The sequence below is a fragment of the Lepidochelys kempii genome, chromosome 2, assembly GCF_965140265.1.
Source record: "Lepidochelys kempii isolate rLepKem1 chromosome 2, rLepKem1.hap2, whole genome shotgun sequence".
Lineage (NCBI taxonomy): Eukaryota > Metazoa > Chordata > Testudines > Cheloniidae > Lepidochelys > Lepidochelys kempii.
This window is the reverse complement of record NC_133257.1, coordinates 21,633,258-21,650,857: the sequence shown is the minus strand read 5'-3', so window position 1 is coordinate 21,650,857 and position 17,600 is coordinate 21,633,258.

The window sequence follows — 17,600 nt, the reverse complement described above, 5'->3', positions numbered from 1 at the left end:
ATCTTCTGGGCATATTGCAAGGCCCCACTTTTTTCTCAGGCCTGGCTGCCTGGTAGATGGTAGATAAGGGGCTGGCGACTGCAGGATGATTTAAGTGGCCTCCTGTGATACAACTGGGTAGAGTGTCTTCAGTTTTCTGGTCTGCAAAGAGAAGCTTTTAGCTGATCTCTGATTAAGCAAAGTGTCAGATTGAAAACTGTAGATGTTCTAGATTTGTGTATTAAATTTGGGGAGTTGTCTAGAGACCTGTAGAGGCATCAGCAAAATAACAAATATGCAAATAAAAGAGTCCAGTGAATTGGAAGGTTTCTTCTATCATCTGCCAGTCATTTAATGGCTCAGTTTGAATCAGCATCTCTGTGCTCATAGATACTGAGCTTTCCAAACAATAAATAAAAGTTTTGAGACTCCAAGCCACACATTTTAAATATTCATTCGTACACGAGCACTTAACTTGCCATTTCCCCATTCTTATTTATGTATTTACTTAAAATACTGCAGGATGAAGCAAATGTATAGTGGCTTAGTATTCACTACTCATGCATTGATTGCCAATCTACTTTAAAATATTGACAACAAAGAACAAATAGGAAGCAAACTTCCAGATTTTGTTTACATCTGTCATCCTGTGATCATCCAGTGGATCTGTTTTCCTTGCCCATCCCATCTCTACACATCAGACAAGGAGCCGACAATGACACACAGGAACAGTGCTTTAGAATTCATCTGTTCTGTGGAAGCTGGCCCTTCTGCTCCCATAGTAGATCATACAGACAGGGCACATTACACACACGGCTATCACAGGATAATTTCTTTGGAACAGCTTGTCCTGGTGATATCCTAATAAACCAGAACTTCTGGAGCATTAATTTTTCAAGACAAATATGGTTGCTTAACCTGATGCTGTAGCCTCCAGTGTTAAGTCTGTGGCTTGTCTTAGTTGATTATTATCTGACTCTTTTAGGGCTCAATGCTGCTTGCACTGAAGTCAATAGCAAAATACTCACTAATGTCACTGAAAGCAGGAGCAGGCTTTTTGTGATAGTAGCATATCGTACACGCAGTGTGACTAAGAATTTTGTGGATCAACCCATTGCTTTGGTTGATCTACTATAGTTTCCCTGGATTGACATTGATCATATCCCTCTTCTGTTTTACTTTTGAAAGGAAATTAGATCTTAGTCTAACCGTTTTCATATTCATATACTGAAACCCCAGCTTTTATGCTCTGTTTCAACAAAGCACTGAAGAATGTGTTTAACTTAAATAAGAAGTAACTTTCATAACTGATAAAAGGAAATACTTTTTCACTCAATGCACACAGATTGTGGAACTCATGGTCACAACATGTTGTTGAGGCCAATAATTTAGCAAGATTCAACCTAACAAAAATATCCAGAGTTACAATACTTCATTGTAAAAAAGAAAAGTTTTGGAAGGGAAATAAAAACTCCTTCAGGGTTTAAACAAGTCTCAAACTATAGGGATTAGGATGAGACTTTCCTGGGGGACAGGGTATCCCACCTTGCCTGTGCTTTTTCTTTACCAAAATTTCGGATTTAATCAGAAAAGGCAGAGAGATGTGAATAGGATTGATCCCACTGAGAGAGGGAGGAGAGTGCAAATGGCGGGTGAGGATGGGGCCGTGGCTGGAGCCAGAAGGCCTGCTCTAGGGCTTCCTCAGGCTGAGCCTTCAGACCAGATCACTATGAGAAAGAGGGAAAGAAGGGAACAGAAATGTGGGAGCTTAGGAAAAAAGAAACCAGACTCTCCCCCCTCAAAAAACAAGGGAACAGATAGTGCTGCATCCTTTCTCCTAAACTCCTGTGTTTTCTTTTGCTTTTCCTATGGCCCTTTCACCCCTACAATTCTCATCCCCGGCCCCACAGGGAAAACACTACTGTTAAAACAAAGCTCCCACAAGCAAAAAAGTAATAGGAATTCTTTGCATGAAGTCCTGGCTCAGTTAATGTTAATGAAGGTTGTTGCCATTGACTTCTGTGGAGCCAGGATTTCACTCTTCGTGACTATTTTTAGATCTGTATTGAATCATAGAATTATAGAAATGTAGGGCTGGAAGGGACCTTGAGAGGTCAGCTAGTCCATTCCCCGTCAATAAATGAAGACCAAGACTATCATCCCTGATAGGTGTTTGTCTCATTTATTCTTAAAAACCTCCAATAACTGGGATTTCACAATCTCCCTTGGCAGCCTATTCCAATATGGTACTTAATCCTTATAGTTAGAAAGGTTTTCTTAATGTCTAAATCAAATTAAGCAGATTACTTCATATTTTAAGACTCTTCTCAGCTGCTTAGTCTTATTTTCTCAAGACTAAATATGCCCTGTTTTTTAACCTTTCTTCACAGGGCTGGTTTCTAAATCTTTTATCAGTTTTCCCTCACCTCTGGACTCTCCCAGTAATAGATGAGGAGGTGTCAAGGAGTGGACCACATCCACCCTGATAGAATTGGCCCTGTAAACGCTGGTTCTCCACTTGTGAGGTAACTCCCTTCTCTTCATGTGTCAGTATATTTATGTCTGCATCTGTAATTTTCACTCCATGCATCTGAAGAAGTGGGGTTTTACCCATGAAAGCTTATGCTCAAATAAATCTGTTTGTCTTTAAAGTGCCACAGGACTCCTTGTTGTTTTTGTGGATACAGACTTACATGGCTACCCCCTGATACCGGATATTGTCCTATGAAATTTGCCAATTTTTTTCCAATTTAAAGGGCCTTTTTCTGCCCCTAGAAAAAAAATACAGCATTATATATCAAAAACCTCATGAGCTGTATCAACAGTTTCATCTATCATTGTGCATCATGAAGAAAAAAACAGATTTTAGTATTTTCAGAGGGAAGCGACTGGAAATTAAATGTTCTTCCAGAAGTTCTGTTTATATGACAGCAAAATTCATATCTTTCTGTGTTCCAGACTTAGTTATTTTTGGGTTGCCTTTCCATGGGGAACCAGCAACCTATTTAAATTCTGGGTTTGTGACTAGCTATTAAGGTTTAGGTCCACTGGAGTTGTGCTGAATATATTTTAGAAACAATGTCATGCTCTAAGTAGCAGACACAGCTATGCCACAGTCCATGTAAATGAAAGACTTGTGCTTCCTCCCACCCCCACTCCCCCCTTCATTCTGCCCTGTGTTCTGGCTTTTTCCTGTCTTTGGCAGTTTTATTGCTGGCATGGAACACTTCAAAACTGCTTTTTAGGAACATAGGAGATGCCATACAGAATCAGACCAGTGGTCCATCTAATCCTTTAGCCTGTGGCCAGTTCCAGGTGCTACTATTTAGGCTAAGAAAGCACATATATACCTCTTCTGCCAGGTGGTGCTGACAGCAACAAGGGCCAGGTTCAATATCTAGGGGCTCCTCTTCACATTATAAAGTAGAACCAGCTTGAACCTTCACACAGAAATGTGAGAAAGTGAAACATCACTTTTGGGCACTTCTAAAAGGCAACAGTTCCCCACTCGCAAGCACTGAGTCTGTGCATATGTAACTCTGACAGACCCCCGTCGGCAGCGTGTGGCTTGAACCTGGGTCCTCTGGAGCTTAGTGCATGAGCCTCTCATGAGCTAAAAGCCAATCAGCTGTTAGCTAAGGCTGTAGAGCAGACTTATTAATCTCTCTCTCACTAAGTGGTCTCAGTGCCACTACATGGGTCAGAGTACCACACCCAGGAGATGTGTGGGTTACACCTATCAACAACAAAAACATATTAAGAGAAGAGGGAACACAGAATTAATTTGTAAAAACATAGCAGCAATGATTCAAAAGAATGCAAACAATAAGTAAACACCGGCCCCACAGTATCTTAGGCAATAGTCCTTTGCCTCAGCTTCCCACCTTGCAGTTTGAAAGTCCCTTTAATATGCCACACCTCTTTTTCCCTCCACTGCATCCTGGTTCATTGTCCAAAGTCAATGAAGTCCCAGAATCCAGCTGTGTATTCAGGTGGGCTCCCCTCTCACCATGGAGAGGTGGTGATGGTGAAATAATGTCTCCTCCTCTTCTGCTGATAACCACTGTTGCTGCTGCTGCTGTCATTGCGCACCACTGTTGATGCTAACTCAGCCACCACTCACTGCTGCCACTAGTCATGCTATCATGTTCTGAGGTTACTCTACCTAGCCCCCTCCTTAGTGATTTCACTGGATAATAGAGAAAAGCTGCTCTAGGGGGCTGAGTCTTTGACTTAACAAGGGGAGAGTGTTAGGGCGAATGACAACATAGCAGCAGGGATTATCAGCTATTTCAACTCTAGTAATCGCTGAAAAGAAACAAGGACTTTCACCTAGTCCAATCAGCCCTGTCTGTTAAACATTGGAGGGGAAAGGTTGGTTGGTCACCTGCCTGCCATCTCCTCTGACCTTCACTAGGATTTGGCATCACTCCCCCCGTCCCGCTTAGTGAGTGAGGTTAAATGTAGGGTGATCCCCACTGCCAATTAGGACATATTAAATACAGTTCTGCCACCCTTTAGTCATACAATAAGGATAACAACATTTCCTTACCTCTGCTAAGGCTTAAGTGAATCTTAACCCAAAACAGCCAGAATTTATCACTTTGGCAAAGTAGGTATATTTGTTGGTCATCCAGACAGAATAGGTGTGTCTATGCAAATGTTGTCTGCTCCTGAAGTCTTTCCCCATCAGTAGATGGCAGGGGAGAGCTCATTCAGGCCAGTGTCTTATACAACCATTGGCAAGTGTAATGCCGGGGTACACAACAATGTGCCAAGTACAAGCTTCTTTTCACACTATGCTAGGCCAGGCTATACCTTTGAGGATCTGGGACTTAGTACCCACATCTTCAAAAATACACCGAGATTTTGATCCACAACATCAATTTCAGAAGTGTTGAACATCTAAAACATCTATAGCTCTCAAGCTGAGGGTACTTGGCACATCTACAAATCAAGCCCATGGTCTCTCAGAAATGAGACCTGAAGATTGAGGCATCTAAACCAAAGAATTTAGGTGGCTATGCTTGTGGGTAGTATTTGTGTGGAATGGAGCATGATTTCTTTCCTCTCACTCCTCTTCTTCCCAAAGACGTTTAAGAGCACCTTGCAGTAACTCCACCTTCACTAACCCACAAATGATCTAGGACATGAGAGTGAATCAGCAGAGGGAAATAGTTTCTAAGTACAGCAGCGCCACCCACCAGAACACTGAGGGGTGAGTAATCATCCTTTGCATATATTCAGCGTTATTTTAGGGTAGGCGGGATAAAATGGCAATTGGTCTTCATTCAAACAGCTTCATACATTCCTGCCACACTTGTGCCCCTGCTGTCACTGCCCGGCTGATGCCCACTGCAATATCACTCATAAACAGGCCTGCAGGCAATGAGGAAGATTCCCCTTAAGATTCTCCTCCTAGAGTCGGGGCTTCTAAGCAAGCAGCTAAGGCTTCCTCGTTCTCCCCATCTCACTGCTTCATCCGCTTGTGCCCTCACTCCCATTCTGCCTTTCTGCGCAGCACAAGTCGGGAGGAATGGGTAGCTAGCATTGTTGCTTCCTGGCCCTGACCAGCAGCATTTCCTATCCCCCAGGAGATAGCCAAGGGCTGAGGGAGACAGGACCAGACAGCCTACTAAAAAATTCAGGGAAAGAAAAGACTTGGGGAGACTGACCGTAGTGGGAAATGGTCCAGCTGAAAATGTAGAGAAAGGGCCAGGTGGTAGACACAGAGAGACATGATGGGGAAGAAGAAGAAGAAAAAAGAGAGATATGAAAGAGAGATTGGGACCACACCAAGGCAAGGGAAGAAAGGAAACGCTGCAGGACAACCAAGGGAAGGATGGGTATGGTGGCTATGGCACAGAAGTGGGAGTCAAGACTTCTGGGTTTTATTCCTAGCTCTACTGCTGACTGACTGCATGACCTTGTGAAAGTCATGGTGCCTCAGTTTACCCATCTGTAAGAGTGAGACAGCAGTACTGACCTACCTCACAGGTAGGTGAAGCCCCTGAAGATACTGTGATGGATGTCTTATTAACTGTAGTTAGAAAGGGGGAGACAGGCTGAATCAGTAAAAAGTCATTCATCTCACATGCGCTGTCTGCAAAAATGTCATATGGGAAGCTACTTAGAAATTGGCAGCTCTGAGTACAACTGCCCTCTAATTCCCACAGTCCCTGAGGCCTAAATACTTTCAAAAGGCCTAGTGTCTTACTAGCATAAGCAAAAATCTATATTAGTGGTTTGTCCTAGGAGCTCTTCCATGCACCAAGAGACACAGTTCTGAGGAAATGCACAGGAAATCCTGGCAGGTGGCTGCTGCTAAAAATAAGCGTGGTTAAAAATATTTGCAATCCACAAAGGCGATAATAAATCAGACCTTAACACAGAAAGGGCCTGGTCTTGATCACTTGGACATCAGTGGCCCAGCTTCAATTGTCTTCAGTGAGAGCCAGAGCTATTCATTTTGCAGGGCCCAAACACCCACTCTCATGGGAAGCCCTGTAGGAAGGCGGCGAAAGGACTGGAGATTGCTATGAGGTCACATGTAAACCATGACCAACTAAAGGTGCTAAGCTATGTCTACACTAAGTGCTGTTACCAGATGTGCCCAGTACTTTGGGGTATGCTCATTTATTAGGGTTACTCTTCTCGGGGGGGGAGGGAGGGAGGGAGGTTTCTGTAATTCTATTAATGTACTGCTTATGTCACTTGTATGTTCATATGGAGCTCGACTCCTTCCTTCTGCAAGTCCCCTCCCAATGGAGCTATCCTGGAGTACCTAGGTTCCCCAGGACTGGGTTCCTCCAGCCTAGAACTAGATGAACACACACACACACACACACACACACACACACTAACAGAGCAAGTCTGAGCGAACCTGGTCAATGAGCACTCTCAAGCTGTCTCCTTCATGTGCCCCTGGGCTCAATAGGCTGGGCTGAGCAGCACTTTCAGCTGTCCCCCCCCCCCATATGCCACAGATTTAACACGTCCCTATCCCACTTTCACCTCACAATTGTACTGGTAGTAACCTACTTGATGAGCAAACCCCACAGTATTTTGGGGCACTACAGGGATCTTTAGCTTAGGTAAAAGAAGCGTTGCTGCAGAGTAAATGGGGGAAGCTAAAAACACAAAAGAGTAAAGTTCCAAGAGACAGAGAGAGGCAACCAGCATAACCATAAAAGTTATTTATTGAATAATAGTCATAACGACACAAGGAGGGCTAAACCAACATAACACACATTATTAAAGGTTAATACCTAAGGTAGAAAGGAAAACAGAGAGAGAGAAAGAAGGGGATCTCACCCACTCCATGAGGCTTGAACTGGTCGGGGTTCCCAGGTGATGGGGCTAGCTCAGGGTCCTGAGTGCTGGAGACAGGCAGAGCCCCCAGCATGATCAGTCAGGAGAAGATGGATTCCCAGTGGAACTGATGCATAGTTTGGATCTAAGCATCAGAACACTTGCTTGGGCATAGGTAGGGGTTTTTATAGAGAAAATACAATGGTTCAAGGGAGAACACTAGATTTGTTTATGGGTAACCTGATGACTTAAGGGTTTTCTTTAGACTAGACAATAGGAGCTGAACACTCTTGGCTATGGGTGGTGTTTTCTTCCAGGGAGCTCACAATGCAGCTAGGCTGCTTCAGTATTTTGGATATCAATCAAAGATTTATTACTAGAATTGGTCTGATAATTGCTGAGCTGGGTGTGTACAGGCATAGGCCTTCATTAACATCTGGAGCAGATATTCCCATGATGCAGTGCGTCCCTGCTTTTAGTTGTCTCTGTTTTCCATTCTGAGTGCTAATGGAGATGTCTTAATCTTGTCACCCTTGTCAGGAGGGGTCTAGGTGCGTCTCCCAATGCCCTCCACTGCTCTCTGCAAGCCTTTTCTCTGATCGGCTTTGGTTCAAGAAGAGACTGGTGGTGCGGGGGTGTCTTTCATGAGTCAGACAGGCTAGATACTGTGCCCTAGGTCCGCAAAAACACAGAGCTGACCGGTATCAGTGCTAAGGGGTGTTTCAAATCATGTTAGCTAACTCAATTGTGTAAGGAACAGTCTCTTTCCTAGCCTAGACAAGGCCTTGGTGTTTACAGGGTGTCATGTCTTTTCTACCTGAGCTGTAGAGTGAAACAAACTGGCTTTTCTGAGCTGGTCGGCTACACCAACATCAAAAGGAGAGGCTGAGTGGTCTCTGTTCAGTTCTTAGTGGATGTCACTAAAAGCACTATGCCTCAACTGGCTGAGTATGAGGGACTCACCAAAGAGGCTAGGTAGCCAATGGTCACAGAGGCTGAATGTAAGACATGGTCGCAGCTATAGTGAGCACAGGTGGGAAGATGTGGAGAGGTGGCACTGCCTTTTCCTGTGCTGTACCTATTCTGGATACTTTCGTGCTACGAGGAGACAGAACTACTGGTAACTAGCGTGCGCCAGTTTTGTGGGGAAAATGATCTGCTAACAAATCTATCACCCTCTCACATTTCTCTGTTGTCACTATGGCTGCACACGGTGGCCACTCAGAGTGTCATGGCAACAGCCAGAGGGGACAGAGCAGAACTTCTCCTGCTGCAAAACACACAGGCCCCTGCCACTGAAAGCAAAGGAGAATCTCTTGGCTATTAGCAGCCTCTGCTAATAAGGCCGGTGACAAGCAATTGAACAGTTCTGATTCCATCCAGTACAGGGTAATGATACTAATACGCACTAGACAGTTTACTGCAATATCAAAGTGGGAGAAAGTTGGGTAGAGAATTTTAGAGTGGAAAGCAATCAGAGGTTGAGAAATTAGACATGAATGAGCAATGAGATGCTGGTGCAAAAACAAAACATAATCCCATTTGTGGATGCGTCTAAACAGTTGAAATACCTCAAAATATTTATTATTATTTGTTTTTCAGTGCCCCAAAGTGTGTCAGGTGCTTCCCAGAGACATATGATCATTAGACAGGAGCCTGCCACAAAGCACTTACAAACGAAGGCCCCTATCCAGGAAAGACTTGTGCAAGTGCCCAACTTTAAGCACATTCATTATCCCTTTGGATTTAGTGGGATGTCTGATGTGTTTAAAGTTAGGCACCTAAATCTTTCCGGGATCACGGCCTAAGTAGATAAAAAGAACGAGTGAGCTGAGCACAGGGATGCAAAAAATAAACAAATAACTGATGTCATGTTTGACACATGTCATCTTGGTCCCACTTTTTATTAAAATACTGTTTTTTCTCCGCTCGCCCCTGCAATCCCTCAGTGGATTCCATTTCCGTGTTTTCCCTCCAACTGTCAGCAACTCATTGCCTAGTTTTAATTCTTTCTCTCCACACCCTGATTTAATCTAGCAACACCCCTAAAAAAACCCTCAGCTACATTCAGTCTCAGCCTCAGTAAGCTCTTTCCAGCTCTAAAATCTATAAACCTATTTATAGCTCAGAAGCTTTGAAAAGGGATCATAAAAAAAAGAATCTTGAAGGTGCAGGACAAAAAAACCTCTTATAACCTTTTTTAATACAATATTGGCTAACTATACATAGTAATGCTTGCCACTTTGCATTCCTTTCATATGAAAATCTCAAAGCACTCTGCAAGAGAGCATTTATTAAGGCTATGTAAACTGCGTGCAAGTCCAGCTTAAAGGGGGCACAAGTCATTGTGCATCAGACAGAAGTGCTCCTTCTGGTGCTTATGCTGATACCATGTTCAGCTGTACAACGGTTTGTTCTGATGAATTCACTGATTTCTGTTCACTCTTCTTCTGTGTGCCTTCATTAATGCATCTTCTCAGTTTGTAGAGAAGTGTAACATAAATGGGATGAACCTACGTAGATTCAAGTTATATTGAAAATACAGCTCCACAGCTTTTAAGGCCGGCATTCAAGTGGAGACATGTTGATTCATTCATCTATAAAATATAATACAGTTCCACACCCAGGCAGAGAACTGGAAGTTTTGGGTGGTTTTTTTTTGGGGGGGAGGGGCGGTATTTCTTAATTTCTGGATAGCATTATTTCAATATGAACATCAAAGTCACAGTGCTCATAGTCATCTTCAGCATATTCTGAAATGAAGGACAGTTAACACTTTGCACAAATTGTGTTTTGTCATATTACACTTATCTCACCAATGAGAACAAAGAAAGCTGCAATTAGTGCCCGAGTATCAGCTTTAAGTTTGAAAATGCATACACTACGTATAGGACGGAATGGCACTTAAATTTAAAAAAAAACTTAGTTACAACATGTCTGATAGATTCCGTCTCCACATTGTGAAACCTTTACTTGGTAAAAAGGACAACTCTGAAACAGGAATCAGGTTGGGAACTGAGCCAAGCAAGCACGGTAGTGTGTCTTGTATTGCCATGTTAAGACTCTTTCTTTTCCCCATCATCCTTCAGTTATGGGTATCCTCTTGCTTCTTGTCTCTAACACTTGACAGTGATGCATGCCTGTCTGCAGTTTCTTTTCAGTGGAAAAGACAAGCCAGTGATACAGGAACAACCACATTGACTTAACCAAGCAAAACCTTCACCTAATACAGCCTGACAGTTACTGTAAGCACAACTAAGCCAGAGGTTTCAAATACTACATACATTCTTTCATAACTTTTTTGCCCCCAAACTATATTCTTGAACTTCAAGACAATATTCTGTTGACAAGTGTCTCATTGTAGAAGGGATAATGGGCCCTGAGAAGTTTCTCATTGCCAATCCTCTGCATATCTAACTCCATTCTCATGATGGAGGCTTCATCTACATCAAGTTTAATGTTGCTGAGCTCCCATCTACTAGCAAACTAAAGACTCAATCTTGCAGAGTGCTGAGCCCCCTGGTGTGGGATGGGGTATCCAGGGCACCCAGCATCTCGGAGAAGTGCTTACCAGCTATAGGATCAAGTCTTAAAGCTGAAATCAGTAGGAGTTGCATGTAGATATGAAAGGAGAATTTAGCCCTAATTATGAAATTGCTTTGGAATCCAGGCCCCACTTAGGAAACATTAGGCTAACTAAAGCATGCACTTCATTTTAAGGGATAATGGTTTCAATAAAACTACTAATCTCTTTAAAGAAAAGCATATGTTTAAGTTATTTGCCAAATTGGGGCTTTAGTGCTTTCTGACTGGCTACCATTGATATCATGGTGATATCAGTGACGCTTGCAAGGTTTGACCCTGCAGTGGTACAAATGATGCAAGTTAAATTGAGCTTGCTTGTGTGGCAACTAGGTGAGTTTTTCTGGAGGTTGCCATCGTGTACTATCAAACCTGAACTTTGTAACCCAGCATCCAAAAGGTGAAGTTAATTGAAGGGAATGTGCTGGTGCACCAGCAAAACACTGTGCCCTGCGTACATTGTGGGGCACTGAACAGCTGGTCATGAGGGATACCCTTTCCTCTGAAATACTGCTGGGTTGGCTGCTGGCACTCAGGTTGCCCTCGCTATCAGTGTCTATTAAATGCAGCTCATAAGCACACTTGAGTAGCCACTGCACCTAGTTGGCAGCAGGAGTAAGAGAGACTCTTTAAAATGGCAGCTAAGCACATCATTGCATTTGCTGAATTGTTTTTATGCATCTGTGCCCTGACCATCTGAAGTCACATCTAGAAAAAGGATGACGATGGACCCAACCTGAACTGATCAACCATCTTATTTCAGCTCCTGTTCTCCCTCACCTCTTCCCCCCACCTTTTGTTTGTCTACTGCTTTCACCCCTACAGACTCAAATGAAGCTCTTTGGGGCAGGGACCTATATTTTATGTGCTCTACAAAGCACCTTGCACACATTTATGTTCTGTAAAAACCCAACATTCTCATCAAATTGTTGAGGATTGGGAATGTTTCTTGGCCCTATCAGGCAGCCTTTCCATACAGGCAGTGTCGGCAACCAAGTCATGGGCAGTCTTGCCCAGTGGTGGCAGCAAGAGTCCATCTTATTAGTGAGAGCTGAATCCAGAGGGGGTGGGTCCAGAAACAAAGTCAAGGGTCATAAATGGGTGTCAGAAACCAACGTCTAAGCCGAAGAGTTAGCCAGAGTCAGTCAGAAGGTGTGATGGAGAGTCAGAGCTGGGAGTCAGAAACCAAAACCTAAGCCAAAGGGCTAACTGGAGTCACAGTCAGAAGGCAGATCTCAGGGTCTGAGCCAGGAGTCAGAAAGAAGCCAGGGTTGGGGCAGAAGCAAGGCCAGATAGGGCCTTGCACAGCTGCAGGCTAGAAATGCATTGAGCAGCCACTGAACTGCTGCTGCTACTGAGCTGAGGTATCAGCCTGCAGACTCCTTCAGCCAGCCAGGTGGTGCAGTCAATTGACAGCATCTGTCAGGGCCGGTCACACTCATTAGGCTGCCAGGAGACTGACTGTGCCGCAGGCTAGGCCCCTGACAGGTGCTGAGCAAATGCTGACTTGCTCAATGCCTTGGCAGCATTTTTCTGGAGAGGTTGAGGAGATTTTTTTTTTCCCCTTTCAGTTTGTGTTTTGAGGAATTATTTGTGCTGTTGGATATTTTCCTTAGGATTTGTAATGCCTATTTGGTCAATTCCTATCTACCCTTTGGTACCTATATGGACCCCATCACTGTAGTATATGAGTGCCTCTCAATCTATAATGTATTATGCTCACACCACCCCTGTGCCATGTACCAGATATGGACTGGTTATAGAGCTTCCACTCCAGAGGGATACGTGGAGATGTGTTCTCCTGAAGACATTTTAATGCGTTGCCAGCTTTGACAGTTCTCAGCATAAGGTATGTCACACATGGCGCTCCCCTAGTGGCTAAACATTATAATACAGTTTAACATTCCATTACAACTTCTCCTTTAAGTTTTACATTCATTCCATTTACAAACTTTTACAAAATGTACACTATCACACTATCTTTAAAGTTCAGTACATACCACTCTGTTAAGCATCTCTGAATCATTTTGATATTCCGACTACACAACCAAGTGCATAACAACTTGGTCATCTGGCTGCCCATTAGTTGCAACGGCCCATTAGTTGCAACTGGTCAGTTTCAAATCTTTGAGTCTTCTTCTTTTTGTTCTATATCTACCATCTGTAGAGTTTGCTCTATTGATTGGTCTTTCAGAGGAACAAACTATGGGTGTCGACAGTTTCTGTTGAACTCCCCAGTGTCGGTCTGGGTCAGATATGATCTTGGTGATTAATTATTTTTTTACAAGAGCTGGAATTGTCCATTCTTTTTCTCCATCCAATTTGTCATGAACATGGTCACCAGGTTCTAGACTCAGCAGTTCTCTAAGTGAGCGACATCTGTTGTAAGTGTTCATAAGTTCTTTTAGCCTTTTTATCAGACTTGGCTGCTTTCTTCATGTCTGGCCACGTTGGAAATAGCTTCCTTTCCAAAGTTGGAACTATAGTTCTGAATTCTCTTCCCATCAGGAGTTGTACTGCACTATATCCAGTAGCTGCTGCTGATGTTGATCTGTAAGTCAGAAGAGCAAGGAACAGATCTTCCTGCTGTAGGATTTTCTGGGCTGGCTGTACAGCTCTCAGCCTCTTCATTCATTTGTGGGTGATGTGGGCTTCTAGTAATATGATCAAAATCATATTTCGTTCAGAATAACTTAAATTTTGCTGCAGTAAATTGAGGCCATTGTCTGTCACCAGTTGTTCTGCAATACCAAAATGAGCAAAAGTGCACATCATTTTCTCCATAACACTCTGAAATTTTATGTCTTTTAAGTACATTATTTCTCTATTCTTGGAAAAACAGTCACTCTGACCAGGTAATGATGATGTCTGAATTTGCATAAATCTGCAGCTAGTGTCTTCCAAGGTCTATCTGGTAGAGCTGATGTTATTCTATATGGTTTAGCATTGTCTCTTAAGGTTATTTATATTGGATTTCCTTTCAAAAGTCCAATATCCCCAAAGAGTCTGTTGAGTTTTTCCACCTTTCTCATTAGCCCCAACATAGCTGCCATGCTCCAACTGAGAATGTTGTTGGTCTTTGATCCTTTGATCACATACACTCTGAATGCAATGCTTTTGTTTTTGTAAGTTGTTTCTGTGGTGAAGTGGCCCATGCAGTTCAGAATACCTCTAGGGCTAGTCATGACTGTGAGAGATGATTTCAGCTGTAGAAGGCATTTTAAGTCCTTTCTGATATGACTGTCATATCTGTTTCTGAGTTGATTTTAAAGTCAATCACCCTTCCATGTCAGTTTCACTCTCCAGGCAGGCTGTGTGTCATCAGGTGATAGATCCCAGAAATGATGGCTCTTGGCCGTCTATAGCATTAAGTTCCCTGATTGTCTTGGTATGGCAAACAGCCCGATTTATATCCATATTTTGTGCATTTATTACATCTTGCACTGTTGGCTGGCCATACATTTCTTGCATTATGATTTTTTCCCATATCTTGTGCATTTAGCCTGAAAGATTTGTAGTTAGCCTAGAATGTGTTCCTCTTAGCCTCAGAGGTCTTATGATTATGACTTCTAGCACTCAGACTGTGTCTGTTTACAGTTTCTGGTTTTTCAAGTTTGGTAAGTTGCTCTCAGTTTTTCTGTTTTACTAGCTCAGATTGCTTTGCTATTTGAATATCTGTGGATAGGATTAAGTCTGTTTTTAACTGCTGTAAAAGATTTTTAAGTGCAAGCCCTATGGCTAGCCTGTCTCTGATATTTTCACATTTCACAGGCCCAAAATCACAGTTTCCTGTCAATGCATGTAAAGCTCTGAAAAAAATGTTAACAGATTCCCCTGGTTGTTGAATTCTCTGCTGAAAACATGCCCTTTTATAAATCATATTTCTCTGAGGCATAAAGTATGCATCAAACAGAGCCAGAACCCTTTCACAGTCATCTTTGTGACTGTCTTCAGTGAACGTAAAAGTTTAAAGGTATGCTCTGCCTGCTCCCCCTTGGAATAAATTAAAGATGATACCTGAATAACTCCTGTTTCCTTGAGGAGTTTGGTTTCAATGCAAAATACTGCTTCCAGTCTATCAAAGATAAGTTCTCTTGGGCACTGAAGAGTGGTATGAGTGATCCTGCAACCTTTGTTGCTTTTTTTTAATGTTTGTTTACAAACTTTACTGCTGCTTTCCTTCTGTTTCTCTTCTCCTCTGGCATCGATTAGGCTGCTTTCACTTCTGATACCATGTCATGTACCACGTATGGACCCATTACAGATCTTCTATCCCAGAGACACACATGAAGATGCGTTCTATTTTAGACACTGTAACATGCTGCCAGTTATGATATGTTATGTTGCCAGGTATGGTAAGATATGGTACATATGGCACTATCTACTGGCTAAACATTATAATACAGTTTAACATTCCATTACATGCTGTGATGATGTAGGGAAGTGCCATTATCCCCATTTGACCGATGGGCAACTGAGGTACAGAAAGACTAAGTGACTTGCCCAAGGTCATACACAGGAAATCTCTGGTGGAACAGGGACTTGAAATCATATCTTCCAAGCCCAGAGCTTAACCACTGCACCATATTTCCTTTCTCATTTACTAGATGATAAGACCTGGTTACGCTTTGACATTTTCTGCCCTATAGGTACACAGGAATTGTATGAATGCATGAGGCCTGTACCAGGAAGAGGGCCTGAAACATAAGGCCTTGTATTAGAGGCCTGGTATGAGGCCTGAGGCCTGGGCTAAAGTAATGGTCAAAACTTGCTAATATAAAGCAAAGTTAAGTTGTGAGCAAGAGGCAGGCCCTGCTCACAGAATCTGGAAAGAACAGGGCTAATATTGCAGAAACACACATTCCTAAGTAGTGCTAGGCATAAGAATATATATGCAAACACATTCCAGAAGGGTGGTACCAGAACACCTCAATACCAGCACATTCCCCAAACATAACAGGAACACACTAACCCATCTTAAAGATAAGGTCAGGATGACAGCATGATGGATAGAGATGTTTTGATCGAACCTACAGGTACAAGGCAATGGGTGGCACCCTAATACGTCAGAGAGTGGCACCCTGATATGTCAAGGGTGATATGTAACTTGTTTGTATTGGTGTATAAAGATGTATCTCAGAGGGAGTGCCTTTGTCTAGCCTAGGGAGCAGTGGAAAGTCCTGCCACTGACTGAGGTGCATCCATCATCATGGGCATACATGTCTTAGTATCCTCGTAGAGTCTGCCAGTGCTATTACCGTGCTTCGTCGACAATAAGCCTGGCCGGGTGCCTTCGCACCTTAACGGATTTTGTGGTCATTGGGCAGTTTGCTCCTTCCAGATCACAGCTTCCCACCCAAACTCATATGTGGGGAGTGGAAGCCAAACGGTAGTTGTGTGACATTGGAAAGGCTTAACAGTGGATTACATGAGTCTCTCCCAAAATAGGTTTGTTTTATAAACACAGCACATCTTATGGTGGGGCCACATTTGATACATAGCCACCCTCATGTTCAACGTTGTGACTTTTGTTTAGATTTTTTGTAGGATAAATATGAAATTAAAGAATTAGGGTTAGCTCATGTTTGGTTAAGGAAATAAGTGTAGTAAAGAAAGGCCCTGACTAGCAAGTAGAAGGAAGGGCTTGAAAATAATAAGTTATAAGGCCAGAAAGAACAAAGTAGGGAGAATGTCTGGTTCAAAGAATAACTAATGAAATAAGGGGAAGTTTATAAAAAGAATGCCTCTGACCGATAGGGGTGACTTCAGGTTGTTTTATATAAGACAAAGAGAATCTGTCATAAAATGAGTCAACACGGCCCTTCCCCACCCCACATACCAGGGTTATCTCAAAAATTAGGGCCTATGTGAGCCCAGGTGCAAAGGGAAAACTGTTGGTCAGCAGAAGAAGGGGAGGAAAGAGCAATGAGAAGGAAGGAGCTTTTAACTCTTATATGGATTAAGACTGGAAATAAGGGTGAACTGCCTCTTTCCAGTGTTGCTCAGGGAAGGGGGCATAAGCTGGAAAGAGGTAGGGCGGGAGCTTAGGGGAAGGGGTGAAATGGGGGTGGAGCAGGGGCGGACTGGGGCTGGGGCTGGGGCTGGGTCGCTTGCTGCTGCCAGCACCAGGTCCCCCACTAAACCCCCAGGCCGCCCTGGACGCTGTGTCGCCCTGAAGCGCGGGGCCCCACAAAGCACAAAGATCCAGAATGTAAATTACAGTGTTATGATTTATGACTATGGGCTCTTGGAGCACAAATCAGTTCAACCTTGGGATATACACCTCTTCCTAGCGTAGATCATTCACATAATGCCAATAATGTGCAGAACTTTGTATGAATATGCTCTGTAAATACGGTTTGTTTTGTTTTAAAAACAAATATGGAGAGGTTGAAATGCATAAGAGTGTTTGCAGAGGCACACAGCACACAATACTGAAAGTCATGCACCAACCTGTATGATATATTAACTAAGTTCAGCTGTTCTGTGAGGCTGAGATTTTCAAAGGAACTGAAGGGAGTCGGGTGCTCACATCTCACAGAAATTCAGTGCACCTTGGATAGCTAAGTCTCTTCAGCTCCTTTCAAAATCCCAGAGCTATAAACTAAACTAAAAACTGTGTCAGTGCAATTTTTATGTTGCCCAATTAGGGTTTGATCCTGCTCCCATTTAAGCCAATGATTACTGATTTCGAGGGGCGCAGGACTGGGGCAGTAAAGTCACAAAAT